Source organism: Giraffa tippelskirchi, chromosome 4 (genome assembly GCF_054371585.1).
Source record: "Giraffa tippelskirchi isolate mGirTip1 chromosome 4, T2T-mGirTip1v1.2.pri, whole genome shotgun sequence".
In the NCBI taxonomy this organism is placed as follows: Eukaryota; Metazoa; Chordata; class Mammalia; order Artiodactyla; family Giraffidae; genus Giraffa; species Giraffa tippelskirchi.
Window position 1 is genome coordinate 108,655,681 of NC_137278.1, and position 19,460 is coordinate 108,675,140.

General features: G+C 41.3%; 1 protein-coding gene and 1 pseudogene across 2 annotated transcripts in view; both read left to right on the plus strand.

Annotated features, from left to right (window-relative positions):
* The window catches only part of LOC145545634 (uncharacterized), a 64,290-nt gene that overhangs the window by 17,774 nt on the left and 27,056 nt on the right, over nt 1-19,460 (plus strand). The gene's annotated exons all lie outside the window — the stretch shown is intronic.
* LOC145503731 (galectin-8 pseudogene) lies at nt 7,246-11,003 on the plus strand (annotated as a pseudogene). The gene is made up of 2 exons (XR_014051711.1): nt 7,246-7,379; nt 9,764-11,003. The product of XR_014051711.1 is annotated as a galectin-8 pseudogene (transcript).

Here is a 19,460-nt window from a genome sequence, read left to right on the forward strand (position 1 = left end):
TTTTATTTAATTAGTGATTTGGAAAGATGAAAATAAAATTCACCCCATTCTTGCCATATTTTTCAAATCTACCGATCCACAACAGATTATGTTCTGACCTGTTTCTCATTCTGTGTAATAAACTAAACTCATGTGAATCAAGCTCATGCTTACCTTCTAAATGCAGGCCTGGTGGCTCATATGGTAAAGAATCTGCCTGCAATGCCAGAGATCTGGGTTTGATTCCTGGGTCAGGAAGACCCCTGAGAAGGAACTGGTAACCCACTCCAGTATTCTTGCCTGGAGAATTTCATGGACAGAGGAGCCTGGTGGGCTACATGGGATCTCAAAGAGGCAGACACAACTGAGCGATTAACACTTTCTGAGGCCTAAACTTTCTTCTTTCTACTGTTGACCACACTAAGTGTGAAGTGCTTACTCTAAGTTAATCTGTTCTGCAAACTGAAATTTTCCATTAGTATGTCATCTCCCATTTGGACTTGAGAAGGAGTATTGAAAATCTTGGTCGTGACTGTACACTGAACTCATATTGTCCAAGCAGCTTTATCAGTAAGAAGGTGTATTCTTTTGTTTTGTTTTTTCCCTCTCTCCGGCTCCCTATCAATTGGTTCTGAATTCAGAAGAAAATTAAGACATGTAAGCACCTATCACTGCCTAATCCCCATTATTGACAGGACAATTCTATCCAAAAATGGCTGTTTAATAAGAACTTTGGGAACGCTCAGCGCCTGCGACGCCAGTCCCGGGGGCATGTGCCTCGGCTTCAATCTGGGAATTCTTTTTTTTTTTTTTTATAAATTTATTTATTTTAGTTGGGAGCTAATTACTTTACAATATTGTAATAGTTTTTGCCATACATTGACATGAATCAGCCATGGGTCCACATGTGTTCCCCCTCCTGGACCCCCCACCCACCTCCCTCCCCATCCCATCCCTCTGGATCATCCCATTGCCCCGGCCCTGAGCCCTTGTCACATGCATCGAACATGGAATGGTGTTCTGTTTCACATATGATAATATACATGTTTCAATGCTATTCTCCCAGAACGTCCCACCCTCACCTTCTCCCTCAGAGTCCATAAAATTGTTCCATGCATCTGTGTCTCTTATTCTGTCTCGCATATAGGGTTATCGTTACCATCTTTCAAATTCCATATATATGCATTAGTATACTGTATTGTTGTTTTTCTTTCTGGCTTACTTCACTCTGTATAATGGGCTCCAGTTTCATCCATCTCAGTAGAACCGATTCAAATGTATTTTTTTTAATGGCTGAGTAATATTCCATTGTGTATATGTACCACAGCTTCCTTATCCATTCGTCTGCTGATGGACATCTAGGTTGCTTCCATGTCCTGGCTATTGTAAACAGTGCTGCTATGAACATTGGGGTACACGCGTCTCTTTCAATTCTGGTTTCCTCGGTGTATATGCCCAGCAGTGGGATTGCTGGGTCATATGGCAGTTCTATTCCCAGTTTTTTAAGGAATCTCCACACTGTTCTCCATAGTGGCTGTACTAGTTTGCATTCCCACCAACAGTGTAAGAGGGTTCCCTTTTCTCCACACCCTCTCCAGCATTTATTGCTTGTAGACTTTTGGATAGCAGCCATTCTGACTGGTGTGAAATGATACCTCATTGTGGTTTTGATTTGCATTTCTCTAATAATGAGTGATGTTGAGCATCTTTTCATGTGTTTGTTAGCCATCTGTATGTCTTCTTTGGAGAAATGTCTGTTTAGTTCTTTGGCCCATTTTTTGATTGGGTCGTTTATTTTTCGGGAATTCAGCTGCAGAAGTTGCTTGTATATTTTTGAGATTAATTGTTTGTCTGTTGCTTCATTTGCTATTATTTTCTCCCATTCTGAAGGCTGTCTTTTCACCTTGTTTATAGTTTCCTTTGTTGTGCAAAAGCTTTTAATTTTTTTTTTTTTTTTTTATAAATTTATTTATTTTAGTTGGGGGCCAATCACTTCACAACATTGCAATAGTTTTTGCCATACATTGACATGAATCAGCCATGGGTTTACATGTGTTCCCCCTCCTGGACCCCCCACCCACCTCCCTCCCCATCCCATCCTTCTGGATCATCCCATTGCCCCAGCCCTGAGCCCTTGTCTCATGCATCGAACATGGAAGGTGTTCTGTTTCACATATGATAATATACATGTTTCAATGCTATTCTCCCAGAACGTCCCACCCTCGCCTTCTCCCTCAGAGTCCATAAAATTGTTCCATGCATCTGTGTCTCTTATTCTGTCTCGCATATAGGGTTATCGTTACCATCTTTCAAATTCCATATATATGCATTAGTATACTGTATTGTTGTTTTTCTTTCTGGCTTACTTCACTCTGTATAATGGGCTCCAGTTTCATCCATCTCAGTAGAACCGATTCAAATGTATTTTTTTTAATGGCTGAGTAATATTCCATTGTGTATATGTACCACAGCTTCCTTATCCATTCGTCTGCTGATGGACATCTAGGTTGCTTCCATGTCCTGGCTATTGTAAACAGTGCTGCTATGAACATTGGGGTACACGCGTCTCTTTCAATTCTGGTTTCCTCGGTGTATATGCCCAGCAGTGGGATTGCTGGGTCATATGGCAGTTCTATTCCCAGTTTTTTAAGGAATCTCCACACTGTTCTCCATAGTGGCTGTACTAGTTTGCATTCCCACCAACAGTGTAAGAGGGTTCCCTTTTCTCCACACCCTCTCCAGCATTTATTGCTTGTAGACTTTTGGATAGCAGCCATTCTGACTGGTGTGAAATGATACCTCATTGTGGTTTTGATTTGCATTTCTCTAATAATGAGTGATGTTGAGCATCTTTTCATGTGTTTGTTAGCCATCTGTATGTCTTCTTTGGAGAAATGTCTGTTTAGTTCTTTGGCCCATTTTTTGATTGGGTCGTTTATTTTTCGAGAATTCAGCTGCAGAAGTTGCTTGTATATTTTTGATATTAATTGTTTGTCTGTTGCTTCATTTGCTATTATTTTCTCCCATTCTGAAGGCTGTCTTTTCACCTTGTTTATAGTTTCCTTTGTTGTGCAAAAGCTTTTAATTTTAATTAGGTCCCATTTGTTTATTTTTGCTTTTATTTCCAATATTCTGGGAGGTGGGTCATGGAGGATCCTGCTGTGATTTATGTCGGAGAGTGTTTTGCCTATGTTTTCCTCTAGGAGTTTTATTGTTTCTGGTCTTACGTTTAGATCTTTAATCCATTTTGAGTTTATTTTTGTGTACGGTGTTAGGAAGTGTTCTAGTTTCATTCTTTTACAAGTGGTTGACCAGTTTTCCCAGCACCACTTGTTAAAGAGATTGTCTTTTCTCCATTGTATATTCTTGCCTCCTTTGTCGAAGATAAGGTGTCCATAGGTGCGTGGGTTTATCTCTGGGCTTTCTATTTTGTTCCATTGATCTATATTTCTATCTTTGTGCCAGTACCATACTGTCTTGATGACTGTGGCTTTGTAGTAGAGCCTGAAGTCAGGCAGGTTGATTCCTCCAGTTCCATTCTTCTTCCTCAAGATTGCTTTGGCTATTCGAGGTTTCTTATATTTCCATACAAATTGTGAGATGATTTGTTCTAGTTCTGTGAAAAATACCATTGGTAGCTTGATAGGGGTTGCATTGAATCTATAGATTGCTTTGGGTAGTATACTCATTTTCACTATATTAATTCTTCCAATCCATGAACACGGTATATTTCTCCATCTGTTTGTGTCCTCTTTGATTTCTTTCATCAGTGTTTTATAGTTTTCTATATATAAGTCTTTTGTTTCTTTAGGTAGATATATTCCTAAGTATTTTATTCTTTTTGATGCAATGGTGAATGGTATTGTTTCCTTAAATTCTCTTTCTGTTTTCTCAATATTGGAGTGTAGGAATGCAAGGGATTTCTGTGTGTTACTTTTATATCCTGCGACTTTACTATATTCATTGATCAACTCTAGTAATTTTCTAGTAGAGTCTTTAGGGTTTTCTATGTAGAGGATCATGTCATCTGCAAACAGTGAGAGTTTTACTTCTTCTTTTCCTATCTGTATTCCTTTTATTTCTTTTTCAGCTCTGATTGCTGTGGCCAAAACTTCCAAAACTATGTTGAATAGTAGTGGTGAAAGTGGGCATCCTTGCCTTGTTCCTGACTTTAGGGGAAATGCTTTCAATTTTTCACCATTGAGGATAACGTTTGCTGTGGGTTTGTCATATATAGCTTTTATTATGTTGAGATATGTTCCTTCTATTCCTGCTTTCTGGAGGGTTTTAATCATAAATGGATGCTGAATTTTGTCAAAGGCTTTTTCTGCATCTATTGAGATAACCATATGGTTTTTTTCTTTCAATTTGTTAATGTGGTGTATTACATTGATTGATTTGTGGATGTTAAAAAAACCTTGCATTCCTGGGATAAAGCCCACTTGGTCATGATGTATGATCTTTTTAATATGATGTTGGAGTCTGTTTGCTAGAATTTTATTAAGGATTTTTGCATCTATGTTCATCAGTGATATTGGCCTGTAGTTTTCCTTTTTTGTGACATCTTTGTCTGGTTTTGGAATTAGGGTGATGGTGGCCTCATAGAATGAGTTTGGAAGTTTACCATCTTCTGCAATTTTCTGGAAGACTTTGAGTAGGATAGGTGTTAGCTCTTCTCTAAATTTTTGGTAGAATTCCGCTGTGAAGCCGTCTGGTCCTGGGCTTTTGTTTGCTGGAAGATTTCTGATTACAGTTTCGATTTCCGTGCTTGTGATGGGTCTGTTAAGATCTTCTATTTCTTCATGGTTCAGTTTTGGAAAGTTATACTTTTCTAAGAATTTGTCCATTTCTTCCAAGTTGTCCATTTTATTGGCATATAGCTGTTGGTAGTAGTCTCTTATGATCCTTTGTATTTCTGTGGAGTCTGTTGTGATCTCTCCATTTTCATTTCTAATTTTGTTGATCTGATTCTTCTCCCTTTGTTTCTTGATGAGTCTGGCTAATGGCTTGTCAATTTTGTTTATCTTCTCGAAAAACCAGCTTTTAGTTTTGTTGATTTTTGCTATGGTCTCTTTTGTTTCTTTTGCATTTATTTCTGCCCTAATTTTTAAGATTTCTTTCCTTCTACTGACCCTGGGGTTTTTCATTTCTTCCTTCTCTAGTTGCTTTAGGTGTAGAGTTAGTTGATTTATTTGATTTTTTTCTTGTTTCTTGAGGTACGCCTGTATTGCTATGAACCTTCCCCTTAGTATTGCTTTTACAGTGTCCCATAGGTTTTGGGTTGTTGTGTTTTCATTTTCATTCGTTTCTATGCATAATTTTATTTCTTTTTTGATTTCTTCTGTGATTTGTTGGTTATTCAGAAGCGTGTTGTTTAGCCTCCATATGTTGGAACTTTTAATAGTTTTTTTCCTGTAATTGAGGTCTAATCTTACTGCATTGTGGTCAGAGAAGATGGCTGGGATGATTTCAATTTTTTTGAATTTACCAAGGCTAGATTTATGGCCCAGGATGTGATCTATCCTGGAGAAAGTTCCATGTGCACTTGAGAAAAAGGTAAAATTGATTGTTTGGGGGTGGAAACTCCTGTAAATATCAATTAAATCTAATTTGTCTGTTGTATCATTTAAAGTTTGTGTTTCCTTGTTAATTTTCTGTTTAGTTGATCTATCCATATGCGTGAGTGGAGTATTAAAGTCTCCCACTATTATTGTGTTATTGTTAATTTCCCCTTTCATACTTGTTAGTATTTGCCTTATATATTGTGGTGCTCCTATGTTGGGTGCATATATATTTATGATTGTTACGTCTTCTTCTTGAATTGATCCTTTGATCTTTATGTAGTGTCCTTCTTTGTCCCTTTTCACATCCTTTATTTTAAAGTCTATTTTATCTGAAATGAGTATTGCGACTCCTGCTTTCTTTTGGTCTCCGTTTGCATGAAATATGTTTTTCCACCCTTTCACTTTCAGCCTGTGTGTGTCCCTAGTTTTGAGGTGGGTCTCTTGTAGACAGCATATATAGGGGTCTTGTTTTTGTATCCATTCAGCAAGCCTTTGTCTTTTGGTTGGGGCATTCAACCCATTTACATTTAAGGTAATTATTGATAAGTATGATCCCGTTGCCATTTACTTTGTTGTTTTGAGTTCGTGTTGAAACATCCTTTCTGTGTTTCCTGTTTAGAGAAGATCCTTTAGCATTTGCTGGAGAGCTGGTTTGGTGGTGCTGAATTCCCTCAGCTCTTGCTTGTCTGTAAAGCTTTTGAATTCTCCTTCATATCTGAATGAGATCCTTGCTGGGTACAGTAATCTGGGTTGTAGATTATTCTCTTTCATTACTTTAAGTATGTCCTGCCATTCCCTTCTAGCTTGAAGGGTTTCTATTGAAAGATCAGCTGTTATCCTTATGGGGATCCCCTTGTGTGTTATTTGTTGTTTTTCCCTTGCTGCTTTTAATATTTGTTCTTTGTGTTTGATCTTTGTTAATTTGATTAATATGTGTCTTGGGGTGTTTCGCCTTGGGTTTTTCCTGTTTGGAACTCTCTGGGTTTCTTGGACTTCTGTGACTATTTCTTTCCTCAATTTAGGGAAATTCTCAACTATTATCTCCTCGAGTATTTTTTCATGGCCTTTCCTTTTATCTTCTTCTTCTGGGACTCCTATGATTCGAATGTTGGGGCGTTTCATATTGTCCCAGAGGTCCCGGAGGTTTTCCTCATTTCTTTTGATTCTTTTTTCTTTTTTCCTCTCTGCTTCGTTTATTTCCATCATTCTATCTTCTACCTCACTTATCCTATCTTCTGCCTCCGTTATTCTACTGTTGGTTCCCTCCAGAGTGTCTTTTATCTCCTTTATTTCATTATTCGTTCTATATTGACTCCTTTTTATTTCTTCTAAGTCCTTGATAAACATTTCTTGCATCTTCTCAATCTTTATCTCCAGGCTATTTATCTGTAACTCCATTTTGCTTTCAAGATTTTGGATCATTTTTATTATCATTATTCTAAATTCTTTTTCAGATAGATTCCCTATCTCCTCCTCTTTTGTTTGGCTTTGTGGGCATTTCTCATTTTCCTTTACTTGCTGAGTATTTCTCTGCCTTTTCATCTTGTTTAGATTGCTGTGTTAGGCGTGGCCCTTCTGTATTCTGGTAGTATGAAGTTCCTCTTTATTGTGGAGGTTCCTCACTGCGGTTGGGGTTGGACAGGTGGCTTGTCAAGGCTTCCTGGTTGGGGGAGCTTGTGTCGGTGTTCTGGTGGGTGGAGCTGGATTTCTGCTCTCTAGAGTGCAATGGAGTGACCAGTATTAATTTTTGAGATGTCTATGGATTTGGTGTGCCTCTGGGCAGCCTGTATATTGATGCTCAGGTCTATGTTCCTGCGTTGCTGGAGAATTTGCGTGGTATGTCTTGCTCTGGAACTTATTGTCTCTTGGGTGGAGCTTGGTTTCAGTGTATTTATGGAGGCTATTGGATGGTCTCTTATTAATTAATGTTTCCCCTGGCTTTCAGTCTTATTCTTGCAGTAGCCTCAAGACTTCTCCTTCCATACAGCCTCAATAATAAAACTTTTAGGTTAATGGTGAAAAGATTCTCCACAGTGAGGGATACCCAGAAAGTTTCACTGAGTTACATGGAGAGATGAGGTGGGGGGGGTGGGTTGAGGTGACCAGGAGGGGAAGAGGGGAATTCAAATGTGGAGAGAGCAATCTAGCCAGTAAGCACTTCCCTCTGTGCTTTCCACAGTTTGGAACCCTCAGAGTGATTCACAGAGATACATAGAGAGGGGGGAGGAAGGTAACAGAGGTGAGCATGAGTAGAAAGGGAGGAATCAAGAGGGCAGAGAGAGATCTGGGCAGTATCCTGTTCCTGAAGTGTTCTCCGGTACCCAGAACACCCTCAGAGATTCACAGAATTGGGTTGAGAAGAGAAGGAGGAGGGTGGGAGATAGAGGTTCCCTGAGGGAGAAGAAAGAGCATCAGTAGGGGGAGAGAGTGATCAGGCCAGTGATCACACTCCTGAGTAAAAATGGGTCCTAAAGATTGGGTTCTTAAATGTACAAAATTGATATCAAATATGTAAAACAAAGATTAAAAATCTAGAGTAGAGGTTAGACTCTTATAAAACTTACAATCTAAAAAAAAAAAAAAGAAAAAAGGAAACAGTGTAAAAAAAAAAAACCAGTAAAACAGTAAAAAAAGAAACAGTAAAAAAATGTAGAACAGGAAAAAAAAAACATTAAAAAAAAGAAAACACAAAAGGTGTAAGATATATGTATGTAGTTTGCTTCAAAAATAGGGTTTTTTTTTTTTTGCAAGTTAATAGTGGGTTATGAAAATGAAAGTTAAAGGTGTAATAGAGGACTTGAAGAAAAAGGAAAGAAGAGAAAAAAAATTTTTTTTTAATTAAAAAAAATTAAAAAAAAAATAATAATAGTAAAAAATATATATATCCTGGACTTTCTCTGGAGCTGTTGTGAGCAGTGTGGGATTTGCTCAGTTTTAGATAGATCCTTATTCCTGCTTATACTTTTCAAGATCTATAGGTCCTTTTCAATGCAGTCGGTATTAACTACAGGGATCTTAATCTGTTGGCCTGTCCCTTCCAAAGCGCTTCCCTCTGTTTATTTGGCTTCTGTTTGGAGATCTCTTCAGTATCTAATTTCCGCCCTGCAACAAAGCGGTGGAGGTGATCTCTTTAGGTTCGCTTGTTCAATCGTGCTGTGGGGAGGAAGGAACACTGCAAATCTGGCGTGTGTGTGGTAAGCTCGCAGTGTCTCGGCCGCACTGGGTTCGCCCCCGCTCACGGCGTGTGTGCTTTCCCCGTCTACCCTGCTCAGGCTTCAGGTTACTCGGCCGGGGGAGCGGGCCCTGAGCTGCATGCACTTCCCAGGTCTAAGCCGCTCAGGTTCAGGCTCCCGGTTACTCCACAAAGGCGCAGACTCGGTTTCGCCCGCGGCTTGTGCCGTTCCCGGTCGGAGCTGCCCAGGCGGCCAGGAGTTTGGCGAGCGCGCTCTCCCCTGTTGGGGCGGTGCGGCTTATCACCTCCCTGGTCCCCGCCTCGGTTTACGGGCGCGCCCGGCTCCGGTGTGCTTTGTGTTGGTTCTGGGGAGCTGGTCTCTGGCTGCGACCCTCCCGGCGGCTGTAGACCCTCCGGGATCTCAGGCAGTCTTTGCTTAGAAACTGGGAGCCTGTTTGCAGTTTGGTAGGGGGTGCCCTCTCTGGAGCCGAGTTTGCCCCTTTCCGGCTCTGGCGGGCCCCGCCTGCCCGCTGTGTCCGGCGGGGGATGGGGCGGTCGGCAGCCGGCTAGCTCTCCTCTGGTATCGCTCAGTCCTTTGTTCTGTGAGCGGGCCGGCAGTGCCTTAGAGTTGGGCTTTTCGCGGGATAGTTCTCTCTCTCTCTCTCTCGCTGTCCCACAGTTTAGGTTACTATCTCACGTTAGCTCCCTCAGATTGCCCTCGGGGCACTCGGGCCCGGTCCTTACCCTAGGCAATGCCGCCCGCTCCTCTCCGTTCAGCCCCCACTTGCTGGTGGCGGATGATGCGAGCGTCTGGGGTTCTTTGCTGGGAGTTGCTTTAGGCACGTAATCTGTGGATTTTATTTATTTTTTCCTCCCAGTTACGTTGCCCTCCGAGATAAGAAATCCTCCCCCACACCCGCCGGTGAGAGGGTTTCCTGGTGCTTGGAAATTCCTCCTCTTTTACGACTCCCTCCCCGGGACGGGTCTCCGTCCCTAACTCTTTTGTCTCTCTTTTTATCTTTTATAATTTCTCCTACCTCTTTTGAAGATAATGCGCTGTTTTTGTGGAAGCCTGACGTCCTCAGCCAGCCTTCAGAAGTAGTTTTGTGAAGTTTGGTCAGCGTTCAGATGTTCTTTCGATAAATTTGTGGAGGAGAGAGTGGTCTTCCCGTCCTATTCCTCCGCCATCTTAGCCCCGCCCCCCCCGGGAATTCTTTAAGTGAAACGTATTTAAAATCTTAGACCATACCCAGAAGAGAGCCCAGTCAACAATAAGGTGGAAGAGAATGATGTTGTCCTTAACCAATCTACAGAATGTCATCTATAACCCGGTAATCCCCTATGTTGGGACCATTTCTGAGCAGTTGGAGCCGAGAACTTTGATTGTACTACGTGGGCATGTTCCTAGCGACTCGGACAGGTTCCAGGTGGACCTGCAGTGTGGCAGCAGTGTGAAACCCCGAGCAGATGTGGCCTTCCATTTCAATCCACGCTTCAAAAGGGCCAACTGCATCGTCTGCAATACTCTGAGAAATGAGAAGTGGGGCTGGGAGGAGATCACCTACGACATGCCTTTCAAGAAAGAGAAGTCGTTCGAGATCGTGATCATGGTGCTGAAAGAGAAGTTCCAGGTGGCTGTCAATGGAAAACATACCCTGCTGTACGCCCACAGGATCAGCCCAGAGAGGATCGACACGCTGGGCATTTATGGCAAAGTCATCATTCACTCTGTGGGCTTCAGCTTCAGCTCGGATTTAGGAAGTACCCAAGGATCTGCTCTGGAACAGATAGGGATAAGTAAAGACAATGTACAAAAGTCTGGCGGGTCACAGCTTACTCTGCCGTTTGTAGCAAGGTTGAACTCCACCATGGGCCCTGGACGGACTGTCGTCATAAAAGCAGAAGTAAATACAAACGCCAAAGGCTTTACTGTTGATCTGCTATCAGGAAAATCCAAGGATATTGCTCTCCACTTGAACCCACGCCTGAATATGAAAGCATTTGTAAGAAATTCTTTTCTTCAGGAGGCCTGGGGAGAAGAAGAGAGAAATATTACCTGCTTCCCTTTTAGTCCTGGGATGTACTTTGAGATGATAATTTACTGTGATTTGAGAGAATTCAAAGTCGCAGTAAATGGTGTCCACAGCCTGGAGTACAAGCACAGATTTAAGGAGCTGAGTAAAATCGACACGCTGGAGATCAATGGTGACATCCACTTACTGGAAGTGCGGAGCTGGTAGCTGACACGAGGGCTGCAAACACTGAAATACAGAATGACCTCTGTAACACTGGCCTTGGTAAAATGCATCTGTCCCAACATGCTTTATATATATTGTTAAAGTGAGCTTAAGTCCTGCTGGGTGTCCTCAGTCCATGCTGCGTGACTTGCCGAGCCCAGAGTGAGAAGACTGATGCAACAGTGGTCATAACCTTTACTGTAACAGGCTTTCCCGCTCTCTCTTCTGCACCTGGACTGCCTCTTTTAAACCTACTTTGCATTCAGCAAGTATTTAGGAAGTGCCCACTATAACAGAGAAAGCCAGCCTGCACTGAGCATTTATCTTTTCACGTGTGGTGGGAGGCAGGGATACACAGTGGGGCATGTACATTCCCTGTTCTGCCAGGCTCTGGGCCGTTGTTGCTCTTTCGTGCACTAGACTCACCAGGGACTTAGAAGAATTATTCTATTAAATCACCTAAGGACACTAATTTATAGGAGACACTTCCTCCAGTGGTGGCTCAGAGTTTGATTGTATCCCATAATTGGGAGGACTGATGTTGATTTATGTCTGGAGGCTTTCTTTAGCGTGATAAATATGTAGCTCTGCTAGTTGTAAGCATTACCAAATGATTAACACTATGAAATCTAAACGCAGCACAAGGATAAAGGCAAAAAGCAAAGCAAAACTGAACCAAATGTTGAAATTAACTTGACGTCAGTCTCAAGGCCACTGATTTCTGTACCAGTAAATGCATATTTTAGAACATTGGAGTTTAGAGTGAGTTAGAGGTCTCCTGTGCACATACTCTACAGAAAGTATAAGGTAGACAAGAGACGGTCTCAATTTGTAAAATGTCTGTGGGTAACAAAGCAGTGTCAAGATTAGATTTAATAGATTTAATGACTGTTTATACAGCAGGCCCTATCAGAAAAGTAACATACAGCAACCGAGACCAGTGACGTGGAGAGGCGCTGTTATTCTGTCCCTTGTTCAGTGCACAGACCAGCACTGCCTCTACCCATCTAAAGACGGGTCCATCGTCATTAGTGACAGAGATCAAAACATTGTTCTGCTTTTAGTGATTAAAATCAAAACCTGTATCAGCAAGTTTAAAAAAAAAAAAAAATAAGAACTTTGGTCTTGGAAAATAAAATCTTACCAGCCTGACCATAGGGCATAAAGGATCCCAGGAAAGAACAATAGCAATTATCAGAGGATCAGTAAAATAGGAATTTGTTCTTTATTCGTGAATTCCTACTGTATATTAGGCAATGTTCTAAGCGGAAGTTTAAAGAGTTAGAATACTTTAAACAAAAGTTCCCTGGTACTCTGACTGTTGTGAGTTTTGAATTGTTATAATGATCAACAGCCAAGCAATGTTTTTTATTCAAAGACAATGTGATTCATTCAATATAATAATCATAACATTTGGGTGCTAATTACTTATCAATCAAGAAATTCCCATAAAATATCCAATTGAATCATCAAAACAAATCTGTGAGACAGAACAAAATAGTCTAGGTTACACTGCAGTTGAAAAACAAGTCAGTGGTTTAACTGAACACAGATTTATTTCTTGTTCCAAAAAATTGGCTTTGGCTGCAGACAACTGTTATCCACATGGTGACATAATAACCCAGGCTCTTTCAGCCTTGTGGGGTCACCATCTTAACTTGAGTCTCCTTCTGTGATTGCCCCAGTAGGGGAAGAAAGACTAGGGAATTTCATAGAGGCCTTTCATGCCCTCATTCTAAAATAGACACATATCAGTTCCACAATATTTCATTGGCCAGACTGAGTCACATGGCCCCATTCAGTCGCAGGATACACAGTCAATCCACTGAGTACCCAGAGGGAAAGAGGACGGAATACTAATTAACACTAGCAGTGAATGCCATTAATGGTGGTGGTGGTTTAGTCACTAAGTCGTGTCCAACTCTTGCAACCCCATGGACTATGGTCTGGGGTTATAGTCTTACAACCCCTCTGTCCATGGGATTCTCCAGGCAACAATACTGGAGTGGGTTTCCATTTCCTTCTCCAAGGGATCTGCCAGACCCAGGAATCCAACCCTGGTCTCCTGCATTGCAGGCAGATTCTTTCCCAACTGAGCTACAAGGAAAGCCCATTAATAGCTATTATTAATAGTTTTAGTAGTATTGATGGCATTAATAGTGAGAGGATACTCTGATTCCAGAGCTTGTGCCTAAACTCTATCCTATATAACCTCCCAATATCACACTGGAAGGCTGGCAGAACCTAGCCATCACTGGAGGATATTTAATTCAATTCACTTAAATTCAGTTCAATTCAAATCAGCATACATTTACTGAATGCTATCTTTGTGTCAGGCTTGCAGTTCCATTTGGAGAAGGTTTAGATTATTTGAACATATAGATCTATTCCTATAGATATAAACAAATAGAACAACTGTGATGGTTTAATTTATTTGTCAACTTGGCTGGGCCACAGTGCCCAGATATTTTGTCAAACTTAACTCTGGATGTTTCTGTGAAGATGTTACTGAATGAGATTCATTTAAACTGGTGGGCTTTAAGGAAAGCAGATTTCCCTCCATAATGTGGGTGAGCCTCATTTGATCAGTTGGGAGCCTTAATAGAACAAAAACCGACCTCCTCCAAGTGACAAGGAATTCTGCCAGCAGACTACTTTTGGACTTGAACTGCAATTCCTCTCTGAGTCTGCACAATTGCTTGAACCAATTCCTTAAAATAAATAAATCTCTCTCTCTCTCTGTGTATTTATATATATATACATATATGTGTGTGTGTGTGTGTATTTATACACATATATATACACATACATATATACACACATATATATATACATATATATGTGTATATATATATATAACAAGATCCTGTGCAAGCTCTATTTTGATTTCAGATAAAAAAAGAATCCTAGAATAATGCAGAATATAATAGTGCAGAAATAAGTCAATGTTTATTATATTTTCTTTTTTTATATACTACATTTTCTTTTTCTTTTTTTAGCCATGCTGCATGGCTTTTGAGATCTTAGTTCCCTGACTAGGGATTGAACCTGGACCCTGGTAGTGAAAATGTCAAGTCCTAACCATTAGACAACCAGGGAATTCCCTATATTTTCTGTAATACTAGAAATAACAACAACAACAAAAAATCTTACCAGACTGAAAAAACAGCCAAAACAATCTGCCACATATAGGCCTTAGAATGTGGTTTTATAGTCTGTCTTCTTAGGGGAGTGTTGTAATTATCTTCACAAATTCAGTGTTGTGAGAATGTGTGGCTAGGTGTTAATTATCATTTTAGAAGAAATTCAGTTCTACACTGCTGAGATGCTAACAGTCTCTAATTATAATTTGTTCTCCTGTACAAGATGTTGTTTCTGAAGTATTTAGTTGCCCCCTGCTGGTCACACAAATTTCAGATTTCCTAAAAATATGTATTTCTCAGTAAATTGCATATGATGATAAACTTTTAAAGAGATGCATTGAACTTTTCATCTAATGAATTCACCATAGGTTTCCAGTGCTCAATTGAGATAAGTTAACTCATAGTTCTCTTAAGCATGATCCTCTTCTTTCTTTCATGTCATATTTTATGTCTCTTTAAATCCTTTTTGGAACCAAATGGGAATAGCATATTTAAAAGCAGAGACATTACTTTGCCAACAAAGGTCCATCTAGTCAAAGCTATGGTTTTTCCAGTGGTCATGTACGGATGTGAGAGTTGGACGGTGAAGAAAGCTGAGCGCCGAAGAATTGATGCCTTTGAACTGTGGTGTTGGATAAGACTCTTGAGAGTCCCTTGGACTGCAAGAAGATCCAACCAGTCCATCCTAAAGAAGATCAGTCCTGGGTGTTCATTGGAAGGACTGATGTTGAAGCTGAAACTCCAATACTTTGGCCACCTCATGCGAAGAGCTGACTCATTGGAAAAGACCCCGATGCTGGGAAGGATTGGGGGCGGGAGGAGAAGGGGACGACAGGGGATGAGATGGTTGGATGGCATCACTGACTCGATGGACATGAGTTTGGGTAGACTCCAGGAGTAGGTGATGGACAGGGAGGCCTGGCGTGCTGCGATTCATGGGGCTGCAAAGAGTCGGACACGACTGAGCGACTGAACTGAACTGAACTGAGAGGGATTAAAAAGCACTTGTTGCAGAATCTTAGAAGCTGTGTTTTTATTCTCTCTCTGCTACTATCTCTCTGGCTAATCTTATACAAGACACTTTAATTTCTTGATTCTTACTTCTTCATCTGCAATGTGAAGTATAACCGACATGTAGTAAGCTGTACATATTTAAAGTATAATTTGATAAGCTTTGACATATGTATACAACCATGACACCTTCATCTTAATCAAAATAGAGAACATATTTATCCCACCCCAGAGTGTTTTCACGCCACTTTGCACTTCCTTTCTCCTTCCTCCTGCCCCTCCCACCCTTCTCCTGTCCTCAAGCACTGCTGTGTTTTCTGTCACTATAGGTTAGTTTGCGTTGTTTCAGAGAAAAACAGAAATTTTAGGCTCAATAGTTTAAGTGACTGAAGGGAAATAAGTAAACACTTAAATTCCTTTAAAGTTGAGACTTCCTGTTTGCAACCTGAAAGAGCAGTGTGATGCAGGGGTGAAAGCCCTTAACTTCAGAGCAAGCAGACACCAGCTTGGGCCTTAGCTCTGTCGTTCACTAGCTGTTATGACCTTGGGCAAATTACTCAATATCCTGACGTTCAGTTTTCCCACATTTAAAGGCAGGGGTAATAATAGCATGTGTCCTCAAAAAGATGTTGTGAAATTGCACGCACAGCAATTAGCTTAGTACCGGGCCTGTTCATACGATATACTCAACCAACTAAAGATAGTCACCTACCTTTAGACATTTCAGAGTCCTAACTCACATTTTAGGAAAAGGAAATGACAACTCTGACCATGCAGACAGTGCAATCTTAGGCAACAATTTTAGAGGTTTTATGTGAAGATTACAGTCCTTCACTGTGCTACAAAACTCTTCTGTGCTTTCCTTTTTTTTCATTTTCAAAATGTATTTATTTTTGGCTGTGCTGGATCTTCACTGCTGAGTGGGGGCTCCTCTCTAGTTGCAGGTGCAGGCTTGGTTGGCATTGCAGGGGCTCCTCTGGTTGGGGAGCCCGGCATGCTCCGGGGTGGCCTGTGGGAGCCTCAGCAGTTGCGGCTTCCGGGCTCGAGCACAGGCTCAGTATAGTCGTGGCGCATGGACTTAGTTGCTCTGTGGTATGTGGGATCTTCCTGGACCAGGGATTGAACCCGTGTCTCCTGTATTGGCACGTGGAGTCTTTACCACTGAGCCACCAGGGAAGCCCGCCCCATGCTTCCTTTCATGCAGTCTTAGCATTGCTTTATTAAAGATAGTCCGGAGAAATTATATGGGGTAGAGGGAAGTGTCTCCTGCTTACTGTCCCTCCTATTTTGCAACGTGCTATCTATATAGGTTTATTCATTCCTTCTTCCTTAACCTGACTTCCTTCCAGAAACTAGAGTCGATGACTATAACTTATGTGCAGGTAGTTGATTTTGGACAGAGATCCCAATGAATAAGAGTGAAAAACAGGGAAACTGAATCATGGAAGGAGGGAAAGCCAATTCAAAGCTAAATGACCAACCTAGACATTTCTGCAGGCAATCAGGGTTCAGTTTTCTGGATCTCCAAATAGTATTCTAGAATTCATCTAGAACTGTCTGCCCGAGTGAAGGGGAGGGAAGCATTTATCTACTAGTTTCCAGCCCGCATTGCTCAGTGTGGCAGACAGACCCTCAGGTAACCACCAGTGATCCCTGCCTTCTGGCATCAGTGCCCTTCTTTAAGCTCCTACCCCTGTAAGTAGGTGGAGCCTGTGAATTGCTTCCAGCCAATTGTTGTCATTGTTCAGTTGCCAAGTCGTGACTGATTCATTTGTGACCCCATGAACTGCAGCAAACCAAGCTTCCCTCTCCCTCACCATCTCCCGGAGTTTGCCCAAGTTCATGTCCACTGAATGGGTGATGTCACCCGGCCATGTCATCCTCTTTCACCTTCTCCTCCTTCTGCCTTTAATCTTTCCCAGCATCGGGGTCTTTTCCAATGAGTCAGCTCTTTGCATCAAGTGGCCAAAGTACTGGAGCTTCAGCTTCAGCACAGTTCTTCCAAAGAGTATTCAGGTTTGATTTCCTTTAAGATTGACTGGTTTGATCTCCCTGCTTGGTTATAGGGCATTACTCCCATAATTACATTACGTGGCAGATGCGATGGGATACATCACTCCCATCATTATGTTACATTAGGAAAGAATCCATCTTATTAGCAGAATTTCTCTTTCTCACATTGCTGCCACTTTGAAGACACAAGCTGCTATGTTTTGAACTGCCTATAGAGAGAACGACATGGCTAGGAACTCACGTGGCCTCTGTAAGTTGTGGACAGCCTCTGGCTGACAGCTAGCAAAAACCTCTGAAACTCTCAGTCCAACCACTGCAAGGAAATGATGTCTTCCAATAACCTAGACTTTGGAAGCAGATTCTTCTTCACTTGAGCTTCCACATGGAAACACATCCTAATCAAATGTTCGATGTGAGACCCCAAAGTGGAAACTCCAACTAAGCTATATCTGAACTCTTGACCCACAGAAACAAGAGATAATATGTGTTGTTTTAAACTGATAAGTTTATGGGGTTCGTTACATAGAAATAGAAAGCTAATACAGATTTTAGTACCTAGTAGTGGGATGCTGATGTAACAAATACCTAAAAATGCGTCTGTGGTTTTGGAACTAAGCAATGGGTGGAAACCGGAAGAATGTTGAAGATCATGATAGAGAAATTTAATCACCATGACTGGAATCACCATGACTATCAGTAGAAATACAGACATTGAGGATACTGCTATGAAGATCTCAGAAACAAGTGAGGAGCCTGTTATTGGAAATTAGAGGAAGGAGAATCCTTGCAATGTGGTGACAAAAAACTTAGTGAACTTGTCTCCTGCAGTTATGTTGAAACAGAAACTTGTAAGTGGTGAATTTTTTTATATATAGTTAAGGTGATTTCTAAGCAAAGTACTAGAGATGACACTGTTTGTTTTTGGTACATCTAGCAAAATGCAAAATGTCAGAGAGAAAGAGAGAGAGAGAGAATGTAGCAGAAATATTGTTAAATAAAAAAGGATCAGGACTTGATGATTTTGAAAATCTTCATCTACCCCAGGTGGTTAAAAAATATTAATCCTAGGAGGTGGCTTCTGAACGCTGTCAGGAAATCCTGCTCTAGAGAAAGATACCCAGGAAGTAACTCTGCAACCTTTTATTAAAACTTCAAAGAGATCAAAAGGTCACTGGTTTTTAGTCACACAAAATACCATTTTAAGAGCTAAAGGGTGTCTCAGATCTCTCTTCCCAGATGATGCTACCGGTAAAGAACCCTCCTGCCAATGCAGGAGACACAAGAGACGTGGGTTCGATCCCTGGGTCGGGAAGATCCCCTGGAGCAGGTAATGGCACCCCATTCCAGTATTCTTGCCTGGAGAATTCCGTGGACAGAGGAGCCTGGCAGGCTACAGTCCACAGGGCCACAACGAGTTGAACATGACTGAAGCAACTTAGCATGCACACAGATCCTCTCACTCAAAGAGCCTGTAAGAAGCTCAAAGGTGCTATTCCTCAGCATTAGGGTCTCAGCAGTAGCCACAGATAGAGACTGAGTTATTTTGAAGCAGTCTATGCACTGTGTGGTTTCTGTCTAAAAGAGTGAACTCCATGCCAACTTGGAATGAGAAGGACAAGGAGGTAATAGACAAAAGGAGGCTATCAGATCCTCTAAATTTTACTGGCAAGAAGTAGACTGATAAATCTACTCATACTCATCTGTGAACACATGCTGCTTTTCATGAAGAAGAAAGGATGACTTTGAGTGTTGAACCAAGAACCCCGAGGGTACAGCCAAGAACCATGAAGGACTATTTTCAAGCCAAAGAACCTAATCAAGGAACTCCCAAAATTCACCTAGCTGTATTTCAGAATTGCAATGGACCAGGGACTCTTTTTAGCCTTTCATTTTTTCCCCCTTTATAAACTAGAATGTCTATCAGTAATATTATTAATACATTTGTCCCAGCATTGAATGTTGGGCTTGTTGGAAGCAGATAACTTATTTCTTTAGTTTCATAAGTGCACAGAAGAAGGGTAATTGTACTCAAGAACTATCACTTTTTCTGAGTCCACTCAAAACTGGCAGCCTTCCAAGCCACCCCAAGTATCGCATATGATGGTTCACTGTGCCTTTTTCTTAGTGATAGAATGCTGTTCTCCTCCTTCTCCCCTCCAGTCTTCCGTCAGTGATTTCTATTGGCTGAACCTAATCAGAAACTAATTGGCAAAGGAATCCTGGGAAATACCATTTAACCTGGTCATATCCTGTGGTTCAGAGTAGAGCAGGGGAAGGACTGGGAATGATGGACCTGAGAGCAAATAGGCTAATGACCACCAAAGAATCTAAACACCTAGAA